Below are 18,000 nucleotides of genomic sequence, written 5' to 3'. Positions count from 1 at the left end.
ATGGAGGAGAGGATTCTGAGCTGCAGGACACCTGGCACTCACTGTGCAACTAGCAAAGGCCCACATTCAGCGCTGCCCAAATGCACTGCCGTCTCTTCTGCCGCTGTGGTCCTCCACCCTTCCCTCTGATTGTTAGAATAACTGAGAAAGTTCAGGGGTTCGCTTCACTTCAAAGCGATTTTCCTCATTGTAGTTGTTCTTGCTGTTCTTGTGAAGCAATCCTTCAGCTCTCTGTTTGCCTTCTCCTTATCATTGTTTTCTCTGCCAGACCTGGTGGGGCCTTCAGAGAGAAATCCTTTCAGGAATAACCCTCCTCCCAGAAAAGTCCATCAAAGGCAGCTCCTGTGGGTAAAAGGCTCCACAAGCAGAGGGCAGCTGTAGGAACCACACCAGCTGCTCTCGTGGGTCAATAGGTCAAGCCCAACAAAAACTCGAGCTCATATTTCTGACCCTGAGGGCCTCAATAAACTTTAGAGGGCATTTTGAGTATTAAGGTGATACTTGTAAAAATAACTAGAAGTGTGGCATTTCTACTACGGTGTGAAAGCAAAGTAAAATTGGAAATGGCTGACGAACGGCTGTCATTGAGTCAAGCAAGTGAACTGAAAAACATGCCGGGAAAAGAAAACACTTGAAGAGTTGAAGGTATGGATTCTAAATTGATCCTCCAACACAAGGAGGCAGTTCAAATGTAGAGGTTAGATATAAATCGAAAGGGAGCCTCAGTCCTCTGGAAGGAAGAAGGAAGCCTGAGAGTATTTGCAGGTCTCTCCATGGAGCAATAACACAGAAGCTAACAGTGAACGTTTTCTTTTTTTTTGAGACAGAGTCTCGCTCTGTCACCCAGACTGGAGTGCAGTGGCACTATCTCGCCTCACTGCAACCTCTACCTCCTGGGTTCAAGTGATTCTCCTGCCTCAGCCTCCCGAGTACCTGGGACTACAGGTGTGTGCCACCACACCCAGCTAATTTTTGTATTTTAGTAGAGACGGGGATTCACCATGTTGGCCAGGCTGGTCTCAAACTCCTGACTTCAGGTGATCTGCCCACCTTGGCCTCTCAAAGTGCTGGGATTACAGGTGTTAGCCACTGCACCCGGCCAGTGAATATTTTCAACAGCTTGTTTTCTTCTGCTAAGCACAGCACCTTGTTAAATAAAGGTGGATCCTAGTAAGCATTGCTTAAATGAATATTGTAGTGTGATTATTTTCACTAGAATTATGTTTGCATTGCAAATGTTGGTGCATCTATTGATGTGGCCTATAGGCCTTCACATTATTTTTATAAAGGCAAATGAACTAAGGGGATGGCCCCACGTGTCTCAAGGCCTCAACCAACTACTCTTCTTCCTTTCTGTCCCTGTCTCAGCAGCAGGAAATTTAATCACTGAGCCTATAGCAAAGGCAACCAATCAATAGCTCAGAGTGGAAAAAGCCCATCTGGGAAAACTCATATAACTGACCCAGCAGAAGGGAAGTAATCAGAGTACGCCTCATGCCGTGTCCCTACTGGCCAAAAATACACAAATTTGGGAATACGTATAAGCAAAAAAACCTGGTAGATTACTATAAAAGAATTAAGACAAGGATCAGGAAAGGGAACAGTTTGATGGAAATCAAGAAAGTTTGATTACTCATCTCCTGCAAAGACAATCTGAGAGAAAACACAGTGACATCATTAACCATCAATCATTTATTTTTGGTTCCAGGCCACTTCAATAAAGCAAATGATGTTAAAGCAAGCCATATGAATTTTTTGTTTCCTTGTGCATATAAAAGTTATGTTTACACTATACTATAGTCTGTTAGGTATTCGATAGCATTATATCTAAAAATGGTACATATCTTAATTTAAAAATACTTCATTGCTAAAAAAATTCTGACAATCATCTGAGCTTTCAGCAAGTCACAATCCTTTTGCTGGTGGAAGGTCTTGCCTCAGTGTTTCTGGCTGCCGACTGATCAGGGTGGTGGTTGCTAAAGGTTGGGAGGGCTGTGGTGATTTCTTAAAATAAAACAACGGTAAAGTTTGCCACATTAATGGACTCTTTCTTTCATGAAAGTTTTCCTTGTAGCATGCATTCCTGTTTGATAGCATTTTACTACAATAGAACTTCTTTCGAAATTGGAGTCAATCCTCTCAAACCCTTCCACTGCCTTATCAGCTAAGTTTATATAATATTTTAAATTTTTTGTTGTCAGATCAACAGTATTCACAGCATATTCAGCAGGAATAGATTCCGTCTCAAGAAACCACTTTCCATGCTCAACCATAAGAAGCAACTCCTCGTCTGTTCAAGTTTTATCATGAGATTGCAGGAATGCAGTCACATCTTCTGGCTCCACTTGTCATTCTAGTTCTCTTGCTATTTCCACCTAACCTGTGGCTACTTCCTCCACTAAAGTCTTGAGCCCTTCAAAGTCAACCATGAGAGTTGCAATCAATTTCTTTCAAATTCTTGTTCTTGTTGATATTTTGACCTCCTCCCATGAATCATAAATGTGTTCAGTAGCATCTAGAATGTTGAATCCTTTCCAGAAAGAATTTTACTTAGACCATATCCATCAGAAGAATCACTATCTATGGCAGCTCTAGCCTTACAAATGTGTTTCTTAAATAATAAGACTTGAACATCAGAGTTATGCCTTGAACCCTGAGTTGCAGAATGGATGTTGTGTTAGCAGGAATGAAAACAACATTAACCTCCTTTTACATCTCCATTGGAGCTCTTGGGTGACCAGGTGTATTGTTGATGAATATTTTGAAAGGAATATTTTTTTCTGAGCAGTCAGTCTCAACAGTGGGGTTAAAATATTTAGTAAACCCTGCTGTAAACAGGTGTGTTGTCATCCAAGCTTTGTTTTTCCATTTATAGAGTACAAGCAGAGTAGATTTAGCATAATTCTCAAAAAACCTCAGGATTTTGAAATTATAAATAAGCATTGGCTTAAATTTAAAGTCACCAGCTATATTAGCCCCTAACAAGATAGTCAACCTGTCCTTCGAAGCTTTGAAGCCAGGCATCCACTTCTTTCTAGCTTAGAAAGTCCTACATGTCATCTTCTCCCAATACAAACAAGGCTGTTTCATCTACATTGAAATTCTATTGTTTAGCTAGCCACCTTCATCATTTGTCTTAGTTAGGTCTTCTAGATAACTTTCTGCAGCTTCTCCATCAACACTGCTGCTTCACCTTGCATTTTCATGTCATAGAAATGGTTTCTTTCCATAAACATCAAGGACAAACCTCTGCTATCTTCAAACTTTTTTTTTCTGTAGCTTCCTCACCTCTCTCAGCTTTGATAAAATTGGAGAGAGTTAGGGCCTTCTTTTGAATTAAGCTTTGGCTTAAGGGAATGTTGTGGCCGGTTTGACCTTCTATCCAGACCACCCAAACTTTCTTCACATCAGCAATGGGGCTGTTTTGCTTTCATATCATTCATGTGTTCACTGGAGTAGCACTGTTAATTTCCTTCAAGAACTTCTCCTTTGCATTCACAACTTGTCTAATTGTTTAGTGCAAAAGCCTAACTTTCAGCCTATTTCGGCTTTCTGCATGCCTTCCTCCCTAATATTAATTATTTATAACTTTTGATTTAAAGTGAGCATCAAGTGACTTTGCCTTTCTTTCACTTGAATACCTAAAGGATATTGTAGAATTATTAATTGGCCTAATTTCAATATTGTTGCTTTTCAGGTAATAGGAAGGTCCAAGGAGAGGGAGAGAGATGAAGGAATGGCTGGTTGGTGGAGCAGTCAGAACACATACATTTACTGATTAAGTTCGTCAGCTTTTGCGGGCACAGTTCAAGACAATTCCAATGGTAACATCAAAGATCACTGATCACAGATCATCGCAACAGATATAATAATAATGAAACAGTTTGAAATACTGTGAAGATTACCAACCTGTGACACAGAGACTGCAGTGAGCACATGTTGCTGGGAAAATCACACCAACAGACTTGTTTGATGCAGGACTGCACAGGCCTTCAATTTGTAAAAAACGCAATTGCTTCAAAGGGCAATAAAGCAAAGTGCCATAAAACAAGGTATGCCTGTAATTCACCTCTCTTTCTCCTCTTTCCTGGCCCCATCCTCCCCAAAAATATCACAACTGACTTTTTAAATCCTCTCAGCAAACTCTCCCAGCATCAACCTCACCTCTTTTTTTATGCCTTCAGGGATGTAGCCAAAGCTAAGGAATATGTCCTGTTCTGTGGAGAGCAGATGATCAATAGGTGGTTCCCAGCTAATGGAGTGACTGGAGCAAGGGTGAGCCCCCCCGTTCTCCAGCAGCTGTCAGAATTCACTACCAAAGTGCTGAACTGAAGACAGCCCAAGATAGCACAAAGAGTAATTTGGACAGTGGAGTGACCATCGTTCTCAGAAAGAGGACAAAGCTGGGGGAAATGGAACACATTAAAAAACATTTAGAAACACAGACAATTCAACTCTCTTTTGGGGGAAGCATGGGGAGAGACAGGAGGTATTTTACTAGGTCCTCTGATCTGGAGGAGCAGAGCTGTCCATATGTGTATATGTGCATTTTTCTAGAGTGAGTGCAGAGCTGTCATCAGACTCTCAAAATTCTCCCAGAACCTTCCTTCCCTCTCTATCCCACAGAACCATTAAGAGACTGCCCAGGAAACTGGGTCAAATGTAAAACATCGCACAATGAAAGAATTCCAAAGTCGGACACCCAGGAAGTCTGCCGTCTGCCTTCAAACACAAGTGTGTGGGGATCTTTGGCTCTGTGGCTTCATTGAGCTCATGTATTGGCTCCCATTGAATGTCTTGTACTCTTTCTTGGCCAAACCTTTGTAGGTACAGTTTGAAAAATGCATTCCGATTTTCAAAGACCCCAGCCAAGGATCTCCCTCAACTAAAACCCTCTCTTCCCACCCCACATAAACACCTCAATCCCCTGAAGAAGGAGGCTTAAGAGCTTCCAAGTTTGTGACTGGTTATTACTCCAATGGACAATTCACTGAGAACTGAAAAGTTTGAACTTTCAAAATTTGAATAATTGCAGTTGTGGCTATTCAAATAATAAAATGTTAATGTTTTTTTCTCACCACTTATTCACTGACTCATTGAGCACGAGTTTATTGATCCAGGCCCTGGGGATGTTCCACGAGTGACGTCATTCCTCTCCTCAGGAAGCTCATTGTCCAGGACTCAGTCTACCTTCAGTTACCCACAGTGACAATTTTCAAGCTTGCTACAGGATCTAAACTAAGAATCCACCAGATGACTGTCTATGACAGTTGTCCTACTCTTTGAAAGTGACTTTAAAACTTACTGGCCAATTCTATCGCAAGGATTCCGATGAGGACCACCTGGGACTGCCGAGAGGCTTAAGTGAGAAGAGATAGGTGAAAGGTCTTTGTAAGCTCCAAAGCACTTTATAAATGTAGTGTATTGTGACAATGACCTCCTTCTACCCAGTTCTTACAACTTACAGGTTTTTCTTTTTTCTTTCTTTTTTTTTTTTTTTGGTGGTGTTATGGAAGAAAAGAAAATATCAGTAAGGCTATAAAGATAGACTTTGAAATTTTAAGGGCATTGCAAAACCTGGACTACTCCTTTTGCCACTGCCAGCACCACCAAGAAAAGGAAATATTTTCACACGGGGAGGAGGATACAGAATGAGAGGACAATTTAAAGCAGATAGCCCAGGAATATAGATATGGGTGGGCAGAGGAAAAGCCTGGAACATGAACAAACACTCCCCTAAATTTTAAAAGAAGAAGAAAATAGATGCTGCAAACAGACCTCAAAACAAACATTAACCTTGGGCAAGAATTGAGAACTGATTACAATAACAGCTGCTAATATATGAAGGCTTGTCATGTGCCAGATACCATGCTAAGCATTTTTCATGTATTAATTCACTTCCATTTGGTAAGAACTCAATGATAAGAAATTAGTTAATACACGTATAATTAGAACAGTGCCTGGCATATAGTAAGTACTCAACACTCTTGCAGGATTATCAGCTCCATTTTATAAGTGTGGAAACTGAAGACAAAGAGACGAGTCAGTGTGTTTATATTCACACAATGAATTTCAGTGACAGACCCAAGCTGGCTGATCTTAAAATCTGGAGGAAAAACATCTTCAAAGACCTTTCTATATTTAAATTTTTATCATTCTTTGAATGACTAATTCAATTCAACACATAGAACCTACTTTAAGTAAAAGAGTCCAAGTTCCAGGAGAACTTGGAATTTTTAAGTACCTGCTTTGGGTAAAAGATTCCAAGTTCTAAGAGATAAGGGAACTGGGTTGTATCACTGCTATATCCACAGTCGATTAATTGCAGGCATTTGGAAGAATAAGAATTAAGTCATGATACTGCAGATGCTCACAAGCCAGTGGAAAGGTACCTGCTTAAAAACCTAACATCTGTCTGGTTGATATACGGACTACAATAGAAGGATGTGCTGGGGGGATGAGAAACTGCAGATCAGGGAGAAACCTCTTGAGCTGCGTGTCCTTCGCTGTGAGTCAATGTTAGAAAGCTTTGAAGCATAACCAGGCAGGAAGGGACTGATGCCCTCTTGGCATAATAAGGCCAGTGTTATTAGTCTGCTATAAATAGGGTTAAGGTTATGTTAATAGAAAGAATATTAATTTCTCCTGATGACCAGATGGGGGTCTTTAGAAGGAAATTAGTCCCAGAGGTCATAAACTGTCTTTGAGTTCTTATACTTTGGGAGAAAGCCAACCCAGGCTGGAGTTAAAGCCCCACTGTGTGTTCCACCCCACCCCAAAAAAATCCTCTAGGCCAGATCTCACCCCTAAATGGTACCAGGGAGTGAGGTGCCCGGAAAGGGGATACAGTGCCCCACCCAGTCTGCCACCACCACTTCCATCTCATGCCACACTTGAACAAAGAAAGCTTTGGAAAAATCACATAAAACCCTTCAAAAAGAACTCCTTAAACCCTCCATTAATGTCCTAAAGGAGTGACCTTAGGGTGATTGTGTTGAGGTAGCAACATAACAGTCATTCAGAACTACCTTTTCCCAAAGCTGTTTATAGATTGCAATAGCCACATGACAGTTCTAACCTTTAAAACATATGTGGAAGGTTTTAGGCAGGGCTGCAAAGAAAGTTTCTAAAAGGGAGGAGAAGGCATTCTCAGCTGTCATGCACCCTTTTGCCTTTCAGTCTTCCATTATCCTCCTTCATGAAATCCAGAGATAGTGGCTGGAGGCATGGCAGCCCTTTCACAGCCACAAGGAAAATGTCAAGAGACTCATAGAACTCTCATCTTAAAATCCCTGAGTTACCAAATCAGTATCACAAACTGAATACCTAAGGATTTCTTCTTATATGATAAAAATGAATTCTTACTGTGTTTAAGCCATTGTTATTTGGGTTTTCATTCCCAAAACTGGACTCAAAACTCAAAGCAGTCATAGACTACTAAAGAGCAATGAGGTACAGTACAAAGAGCTAGGAGGTCAGACTCATACTGGAGCCCTAGTTCTTTAGGAGCTGTGTGACCTGAATCAATGACCTTCCTCTGTAAAGGGGAGTGTCTTACTGTGGGCGCTTCCAAAAGCCAAGTCTGAACAAGGACTTAGGTGGCAGCAGGTGATTTATTTGAAAGGTGATCCTATGAAGCCACAGAAAGGTAGTGGACAAGGAAGGAGGGAAGATCAATAAAGAGTGTGCTATTGAGCTGGGTCTCACTGTGGGCAATTCTGATTCAAACCCCTGAGGGACCTTCAAAGAAAATTCCATAGAACCTTCCTACTGAAAATGTGGGCCATGGGCCAGCCTCAGCATTAGCTGGCAGCATGTTAGAAAAGCAGAATCTAGTCCCCATCCCAGACTTCCTGAACGATAATTTGCACCAGGAGATCCTGTGCACATTCAAGTTTGAGATGTCCTGGTATAGAATGCACCTCAGTGCTGGATGTTGGAAAGGCAGAAGGCTCTTGTCACTCATTAGTAGAGGAACCATTTGCTCTCTTGCATTTCCTGGCTGAACAGACTTCCACAGCTTAGGAGAAAACCCTAAAGAAGGAGAGCTGGGAGACTCAGCAAGCACTTGAGGTGGGAACCCTTCATGAGGGTAAAAACTGATCACCCAGGCTGAGGAGATGAGGTGTGGAGCACTAGCAGCATCCACAACTGCAGGTAGTTATAATACCTAGTTCATATGGACATTGGAGACATGAAATGAGCTACTGTATACAAGAGGAGAGTTGCCCAATAGTCTATTGCTGTTATAATCATAGCTACAACAACCAACCTCATTTGAAAAGACATCTTATGACTTCTATGATAAAAGCTAACCTAGTTCCTGTATCTCCAACTCCCTGAGATAAGGAGAAGCACAGTCCTTGACCTCAAGGAACTTATAACCTTGATAGGGAGATAAGGCTTGGGGACATGAAGCAATACAAGACTGGTGTCACACATTATGTAATAACACACTCACATCAGTACTAGCAAGAGTCCTTTTGTGTGCTTACTATATACTTGGCACTCTTCTAAGGGGTGTGTGTGTGTGTGTGTGTGTGTGTTTTAATTCATTTGATTCTTATAAGAACCCAATAAGGTAGGTTCTATTATTAGCACCATTTCACTGATGAGGAAACTGGGGCACCAACAGGTGAAGTGACCTGCCCAGAGGCTATACGTTTAATCTCCACACACCACTAAAACTAGTATAGCTCCACATTGCCTGTCGCCCTTCCTGCAGTGAGCCTCTCACTGTGATTTTAGACATGTTCTCTTTTTCCATGCTTAACTCTCCTTCAAGGTAAGCAAGTCGCTTAATGCTGTCATCATTGTATAGACAGTGTGGGAACTGCAATTCAGTGAGATTACATTTCAGAGCAGAGCAATAGCCAGGGCTCCATTAAAGGCTTCAGAGGAACAAAAACCAGCTGAGCTCCTATTCACCCAGAGGTCAGGGAGGTGAGGTGGACAGTGCCTAGACCTGGAGTCAGGAATGCTGAGTCCTGAGCCAAGTGTGGCCACTAACTCAAGCCATTTAGCCATTTGAGTCTCATTGTTCTCATCTACGATCCAAAGCGGGTAGGATTAGCTCATACACTAGTGTTCCCTTTAAGCTCTAAATTCCGATGCTGGATGACTTGCTTAAGCCCTCTATTCATCTCTCAATCCTCCTGGGAAAATAGCTATAATGCAAAATCTGAAAGTAAAGAGAATTTTTCCAGTCTTATTTGCTATAATGTTTTTTCACCAAAGATTTAAATATTGATCATTTAAGAAGTTGCAAAGTCAAAGACCCACATAATGATATCTATAAATATTCTGTGGATGTCACCTCCCATCTAATGTCAAGGTGTACTGTACTTTCAAGATTATTTCCTAATTTTAGAAAGCATTTGCACTTGGACTAACCTGGCCTTCCACTTTATACTCTACATGTCTAATTCATTTGCTCTCTGTGACCTGATGTAGCCCTCAGCACCCTTGCTCCTTCCACAATTGTACCATATAACTTCATCATTAATGCCACAATATGGACTCACCCCAGCAACTTCTTACCATGTGTGCCAGGTTACTCTCTTGCTGCAGCGATGCAGTCTTCCTACCAGTATGCAGTTTTTTAAATGGATCAAAGATCAGAGCCTATCTTATGAAAAGTCACCCTCCAGGCTCCAATTTTCCAGAAATCCATCATTTGAAAATACCGGTTGGACAACTTCAACACAAACAGAAAAATGCCATTCTGTAGGCTTCAGGAAAAACATTTGTGAAGGTGCCCTATCCAGTCAGTTCTCTCTTTGTCTGCCCACAATCCTCCTCCACCCTCAAGAGAAGGTCCTATGAATTGAGAGGAGGCTCAGGCCCTAAGAAAAAGCCCAGAAAGCGGGTGATGTGAATGGCACATTGTTCTATTCTGCCAGTTGCTCTGACTCAAGGACCACAGGTTAATTTCATAATATTCTCCTTCCACTCCTCTCTCTATTTTTCTTTTAAAGCAAACAAGGCATCAGCAGGACTCTCAAAGCAATTTAAAAGTCATCTTATAAGCATCTATCACTGTGAAGGATACAGCGTCCACTATCTGCAAAGAACTGTAGAGACACAAATAGCACGAACTCAGTCCCTGTCCCTCCAACTCCCTAAGATAAACACAGCACAGTCTCTGACCTCAAGGGACTTACAACCTTGATAGAGAGATAAGACTTGGGGACATGAAGCAATGCAAGACCAGTGCCACACATTATGTAATAACACACTCACATGAGTATTAGCAAATGTCCGTGCCTGGAATTTCCCCTGTTTTCTTCCCCTCTTCAGTGCCTTCAAAGCCTTCTCTTGAGTCAATGTTGTTATTTGTGCCTAGTTGAAAGACTGCTCTCTCCTGCACCTAGGCAGCAGAGACAAAGACCCTGACTTCTCTGAGCAGCCTGAAAAGTGACAAAGGGGAATTGGCACACTTGGAGTTGAGAAATTGGCAGAGAGGTGATAAGATAGCATTTAAAGTCACAGATGTTGCTCTCAGCATTTATTGATTGTAATTCAAGAGAGGAAAAAGGAACAAAATTCTCCCCACACCGGAGGTCCTTTGGAATATGCACCAAAGAGTGTCTAGGGAAAAACTGGCATGTTCTTGAAACACATGATACTCCTCTCCCCTTCCACACCTGCAGCAGACATCACTAATCAATGTCAGCACTCTTCGCTGCTGAGCACTGTGTGTCCTTAACACTGTTCTCAGCCCAGCACTCCAGGCAGCCACTGCAATTGACCAGAGTTGCCACAGGAGATGAAGTCTCTTCTATCCCAGCTAGTGAAAGGGAGTGAAGACACCTGGTGCTGCCCTCTGGGTCCCCTCACCTTCTCACAAACACATGTTCATCCACACCTCCTAGCCATTGCAGGTCAAGACACTGTACTTGAATGTTCTCCCTTCTGCTTTTCCAAAGCAGATTCATCCTTTCAGGTCTGGTTCAAATTTCATTTTTTCCAAGAGCCTCTAGGGTGCCCAAACCCAATCTTCCCTCACCCAATCTCTCTTTCCTTCCATTTCCCAGGGCTGCCTTCTGATACCACACAAGGGAGCTCTATCCTATGTCCTCCAGTTTTGTTTCCTTATTACTCTTTCTTCCTCTACTAGACTTTAAACCTCTGATGTCTTCCAAACTTTTTAAAAACTTTGTTCAAAAAAAAAAAACACCTAACACAGGACATTGGATACAGTAGAATATCTGGTAAAGAGGGGTTTTGTTTGTTTTAAATTTCAGTAATGGAATTGTTAACTTTGGGGGTGACTTTTAGTTTTGCTTTCTAGAAGCAGAGGCTGCCATTTGCTTTGGAGCCCCTCCCCTCTTTATTTGGGGAAGCTCATAGGCCTTTCAGTTCCATCAAAGGAAGATAAGTCCCCACTCGTTGTCCCTGGAGGAAACTGAGAGGTCTTCTTATATTTGCATGTATATGCCAAAGAGAGACATGTAAAGTGAGCTTCCAAGCCAGACTGTACACTTGAAAGCAGAAGAAAAATGGTTTTTCCTAGAGAGAAATGCATACTGGACTGTTAGCTCTCCCCATTCCCTACCTGTCATGGACTGAATATCTGTGTCCTCTCAAGATTCATAGGTTGACATTCTAACCGCTGATTTGATGATATTAGAAAGTTTGTGGGGGTGATTAAGTCATAAGAGTGGAGACCTTGTGAATAAGATTAGTACCCTTGAAAAAAGCCCCAGAGAGCTCTCTCTCACCCCTTCTACCAAGTGAGAACACAAAGAGATAACAGTTATCTATGAAGCAGGATGTGGGCCCTCACCGGACACTGAATCTGCCAGCACCTTGATTTTGGACTTCCCAGCCTCCAGAACTGTGAGAAATAAATGCTTATTGTTTAAGCCACCCAGACTATGATATTTTAGTAACAGCAGCTCGAACAAACTAAAACATTACCCCCAATGGAGTTAATAAAAGTGAATACCTGGGACTCTGGGGAATGCGCTGAGGACCACTAGGCTGGGTCATGGAGCCCACCCTTAGTTAGACTTCTTTAGGGGAGGGAGAGGACTGTGTCTGGGCTTGGAGAAAATGTGCAAGGAGTGGTTTTTCCTTGAGATATGGGGCCAGGGCAGGGATGGCAATGAGCAGAAGAGCTTGTGGCTGAGTCAGACAGTCTGGCTTTCAGCAGTAGCATCATGACAACCCTGATGGCAGGGGACACCAGGTCTGCAGCCAGATTGACCAGACTTTCTGACCACAGTAACCAGGCTGATGTCCTGGGTCAGAGTAGCAAGCCTAGGAGTCCCCAAGAACATCCTGGGAGAAAAATAGCCACAGGAAAATGGACTTCTCCATTCAATGAGGGGTCAGAGATACATGGGGTCAGAATCATGTTAATTGACTATTAAGATACAGAGAGAGAAAGCTGCTGCATGTGATCTCTTTCAAGTAGGTGACATACATCTGAGGTCCTACCTATTTGGACCCTATCTCTTCTTACTTCTCCCGCTTTCCTAAAGGGCTCAAGTTGAAAATCATAAATTCTAATCTAAATTCCTTGTTTTATGCCTAAAAGAACCAGGGCCCGGAGACATAGAGAAGATCATTCAAAAGCACATGCCAAGCTAAAGACCATACCAGGGACAGGACTTCATCTTCTGACTCTTGGTCCAGTTCTCCCTCCAACTCAGCAAACAGCCTTTGGATTCCGCTTGGGAGTAAGTCTTCACTGAATGCCCACCATGTGCTCAGCCCTGTGCTGTGCTGAGTGAAACACACAGATGTGTAGGACTTAGTGCCTGTCCCTCAACCCACACCCAACAATCTTACAGTCAGGTTGGGGAGATAAGGCAAGGGAACCCTGACTTCCTCATGCTGTGGGTGGTACTAGAAATCAATCTTCCTGCTTTAGATTTGTACCACTGCTATGTCTGAATATTTGTGATCCTCCCTCACAACCAAAACTCATCTGTCAAAACCTAATCATCAATGTGATGGTATTAGGAGGTGGGGCTGTTAGGAGGTGATTAGATCAGATAATGGAATTAGCACCCTTTTAAAAGAGGCCCCAGAGAGCTGCCTTGCTCCTTCTACCATGTGAAGGCACAGCAAAAAGGTACCATCTAAGAACCAAAAAGCCACCCTCACCACATACCAAATCTGCTGGCACTTTGATCTTGAACTTTCCAGCCTCCAGAACTGTAAGAAATAAACTTCTTCTATTTATAAGCCACCTAGTCTAAGGTATTTTGTCATAGCAGCCAAGCTGACTAAGAAAGCCTATCTATACTCATGAAAGAGTAATGCAGTTGGGGTATTATTACCATTGGCCTAGCTCAAGAGATTTCTAGCAACCTTTCCCTCTATCCCCAAGTAGGGTTGCCAGGTAGAATGCATGCACTATTGCATGGGGCATACTTATACAAAAAAAAATGCATTATTTATTCCAAATTCAAATTTAACTGGGAATCCTGTATTTTTTATCCTAAATCTGGCAGGTCTACCCCCAAGTCCAGATGTTGAGGGAATTGTGCAACCACTGGCCTTATCTTGAGTTCGGCAGTATCCTAGGGTAAAAGACACAGAAGAAGTACATAGGTAATCAGTGGGGACTGAGCAAAACCTTGGAGCATGAATGGATGTCATTTTGGTCAGGCAATGATGGGCCAAGGTGCCAACTGTTGATGAAAGGAAAGCATCACCAGACACCTATTGCAAGCTCCGCTGGCAGAAACCTGGGCTCCTCTCAAGTGCCATTATCAGTTTCATTGTTGTGCCTGAACAACACTTCTCTTGCTGGTCTTTTGTCAGCTCCATTCTCCCAGCTTTACCCATACAGCAGACCCACCCTCTCCTTAGTAACTTCCCAGGCTTGGTTCTAGCTCTTGAGGCCACCCTGTGCTTCCCTCCTTCTCCCTCTCTGCACTCCCCTTGCCCACATTCTTACTGGCACTGAATAAATCCTTCTTTCTACCAAGGCACTTCCTTCCCTCTACCTCCTCCTCAAACTCTCTTCTCCTCTTATTCCCTCAACATAAACACGATGACCCATGTGACCGAGAGCTCAAGTAAAGTAAAAATCAGTTCCCACCTTCTGAGAAGCAGGAAGAACAGAAGCTTCACACCCTCCCTGGAGGTTAGGGGAAACATCTGTGCCTGCCTGGCAAGGAAAGGGAAGAAACACAAAGCATTTCACTTGTATGTTAGTTTAAGTATAGAATAAGTGGCTACAATAAGACCAAAATTGCAGAGTCTAAAACAAGACCTAAATTTCTCTCTTATACTTAATATCAGGAGGCAGATAGGCAGTCTAGAGCAGGTAGACAACTTGATTCCCTAAAGCCAACCCAGGACTCAAGTCCCTTCTTTTCTTCCATTATCCTACTGGCATGTGCCAGCCTATATTCTAGCCAGTAATAAAGGGAAGAGGGCAAAAAGGGGAAGGCTGAAAACATTCTTTTAATAAGGAACAATTGTGGACTTCTTTTCACAGGATGTCAATTCACATTCTTCTATCATCAGCCACATCTAGCTGCAAGAGAGGCTGAGAAATACAGATTCTAGCTGGGTAGCCGTGTGCCTTCTGCAAGTGGGGAAGAGAAATGTCTTATTAAAAATAAAGATGGCACAATTATTATTCTCTGCCAAAATTAGAACAGTCTGAAAATCCAAATCTCACTGTAATGTACCAGCAATACACAACTATAAATGATGCAATAGAAGGATGAGTAGTACAAATGACATGGTATTAATATAAGGGCCCCAAGGAGAGAGGATTTATGAGGTTTATGAGGTTATGAGGTTGTGAGGTTTATGATGGGGATAAAATTTCACCTGGGTCCTGGGAAGCCAATAATCACTAAACTTTCATTTCTTTGAAAGGTAATTTTTAACCAGAGTCCCCAATACCACTAAGGACATCTACTTATTACAACAAATTGTTAGAAAAAAAAACACTGGATACTTGATAAGACTGAAGCACACACTCAAGACATTCATATCTCCAGTTACTTTGCAAACAACATATTAAACCTCAGGCCTCTCTCTCTTTCTGGTTTTACAGGTGTGTTGTAAGAAGTTAAGCAACTAAAACATCGTAAGGAGATAAGAATTAAGTTTAATTTCCTCTCATAGCCCTCCACTCCTCCTGAACAAAGTCATTTCCTAACGTATTGCAAGGCAACGTTAATCATCCCCACCCCATTAAATCTATTTGCTTTCATTACATGTTCCTAATCCAGTTGAGTATGGACAAAACATTGGATTTACTTCCCATGAATTTCACCTTTTATTTTAATAACCACTTCCTTTGCCTGTTTTCCCTGGCTTGCCTTTCATCTTCTCCTCCCTAATCCTTCAGCTTCCTCATGATCTGGGATACAGAAAGCTCAAAGAAGCTCTAACAATGCCCTTTCTTCACATCGGCCAGCTCCCATATCCACCCCCGGCTTGATCTACGCCCCACTGGTTCCGAGCATTAGTCTGATCTCAGGGTCAAGAGCATAAGAACTACAGCAAGATATTTTGCAGGCAAAGGTACTGGGCTATGGCAAGCTCCCTCATCTGCTCTGTAACAACATTTGAAGCAGGTGTAAAAAGTCACACCAAACCCGTCTCCCTTCAAAGCACAAGGTCAAAAGGATAAGAATCAAGGGGCTGGTGCAATCCTAGTCATTCTCCTTGTTCACTCCCTCTTGCTGCCAGATCAGGAGGGTCCAGGGAGAAATTAGCCTCAGAATTATAGTCTGAGCACCTTGGCTTTCCCTAAAATGAATGCTTCAGAAATGCCCAGTAGGCAGATCATTAAAACCTTCTTAAGCATTGTTATGGGAAGGCCTCTGAGAGCCACAAATCTTGCCATAGAGGTACACTATTTATCCAGTCAGCATTTCCATAGTGAGCTGATGGCTGGTGAAGGATTTAACAAGGTGGCCCTCCAAGTCCCTTCACTTTACAAAGTGCCTTTTACAGGTGGGTAGGCTGACCTTGAGCAGGTTCATGTCTTTTCTCTGAACCTGTTTCCTCATCTGTGAAACAAAAGGATTTGATCAAAGCCTACAAGCCTGAGTTGTAAGGAGATGGTTTTAAGTACCCTGTTCCCTCTGTCTATTCCAAAGAGCCTGGATTCCACTCTGGAATGAAATGGTGGTTCTGCCTTGGGAAAACTGGCCCAAACTCAAATAGACTAACTGGTGACAGAAAGGCCATTTAGCCTGAATATTTACTTAGACATTGGGAGTAGACATCTCTCCGGTATCTGCTGAGCTCGCCACAACCCCCTTTTCTTCCCAACACAGTTCACATGGTTGGGCTTCCAATAGCCCTTCTGGTGGTTAGACCAACTATGGACACCTGACCCACGGACAGCCAATCAGATTGCCTCCCTCAGGAACTGGGGTTGGCAGGTCAATTTCCCCCTAAAACTGAAATCCTAATGTGTTTGTGGGCTGCTCTGGGTTAAGATGGAAAATGCATGCTCACTTTCCATTCATTCTTTCTAGTCTTTGAACTTTAAAATGTGAGGTGTTCATTCTCACAGAACCTCAATTGCCTACGTGTATCTGCCCAACAGAACTTACCATTTCTCCTCAAGGTAGGAATGGGGGTGAAAAAATACCAGTTGTGTAACCCCCATTTGGTACCAGAAGAGCTTCCTCGCTGGTTTTCCTGGCTTGGAGGCATGGTGTGGGAGCTTAGGCACATAGACCAGCCTAGAAGGTGAGCTTGAAGATAGTATTAAAGGTAACCACCTGAACTGATGATTCAGAGCTAGAAAGCCCATACCATTTAATTAGCTCCCTTTGCACTGGCCTCAGTGGCATTTGAATAACATGATCTTGGCACTTACTGCAAGTTGTGAGGCTAATGAGACTTTTCTCTACAGCACTTATATGGACTTTGAAGGCCAGGGCAGTGCAGTGAGGAACAGAGGGGAGTTGTGGAAAGATTATGTAACAGGGCCTCTGGGCTATAAGGCTGCATGGTCAGCCCTATGGACCAAAGAAGAGACTGTTGATCTGCTGATAGGGTGATGACACCCCAGCTTTGCTTTTTATTAGCCGTTCTATTACCAGCAACCACAGCATCCATAGTTAAAATCTAATCTGAATGCTCCTTGAGAATCCTTGGGAGCAGAGGTTCAGAAGAGAGGCTGACAAGCCTTGTGTCTTGTGAACTACTCTGTCCCCACAGCAATGCCCAGACATCTGCACCACAACCTGCTCTGACTTCCCTTTTTCTGTGCTTCAAGCAGCCTTTTCCATTCTTTGCACTAAACAAAGTTTGCTATCACTCGCCTCCCTCGATGGTTTCAGGAGGAGAGCTGTTGGTAGGTGTGCTCACTTGTGACCTGGTGCTCAAAGCAGTGAACTAGAGAAACAGCCTGGTGGGTGGAGTGGCTAAAAGGAAATCGGGACTCAGGATAAGGAGGAGCAGCCCACTGATGAGCTAGGTGCCCTTGGGCAACTCCCTTAACTTCCCTGACTTTCTCTTAACTCCTCTGTAAAACAAGCAGAGAGGATAAGGTGATTTTCAAGACCCTATGACTACATGGTGTGATTTCCCTTGCTCCTTCCTCCTGCAATGCCTCCTGTGTCCTGAACAGTTCCTGTGAAAATTACTTCTAGGAAAGGTATTTGCCCCTCCAAAGCCTTTTCCAGATGCTGCTTGCCTGAAAGGGAGCAAGCTCTGATTGGGATTCACCCCACACTTTTTTCCTCTAACACCAGAAATGCTCATTTGTATTGATGACTTGAAGACTGGAAGCCTGTGTTGCTCTGGCGATAGACAGTTGAGTTTATTGGAAGTGAACACCAGGCTTTCAATTCACATCAGTCTGGGTCCTCGGATTTGCATGATTGCACATTCAGAGACAGGCACCTGCACTCGGGGCATCCTTGGCTGCCCACACGTTCCACTGAGCCAACCCCAGCTGCTACAAGCTGCCTGTTTAAACAAGGCCTGCTGGGAGTTGAGCAGGGCTACTGAGGTGAAACAGTGTGTTAGTGGTTGAGGCTGTTCGCACAGAAGAGT

The sequence above is a fragment of the Gorilla gorilla genome, chromosome 11 (genome assembly GCF_029281585.2).
Source record: "Gorilla gorilla gorilla isolate KB3781 chromosome 11, NHGRI_mGorGor1-v2.1_pri, whole genome shotgun sequence".
Lineage (NCBI taxonomy): Eukaryota > Metazoa > Chordata > Mammalia > Primates > Hominidae > Gorilla > Gorilla gorilla.
This window is presented reverse-complemented; position numbering follows the sequence as displayed.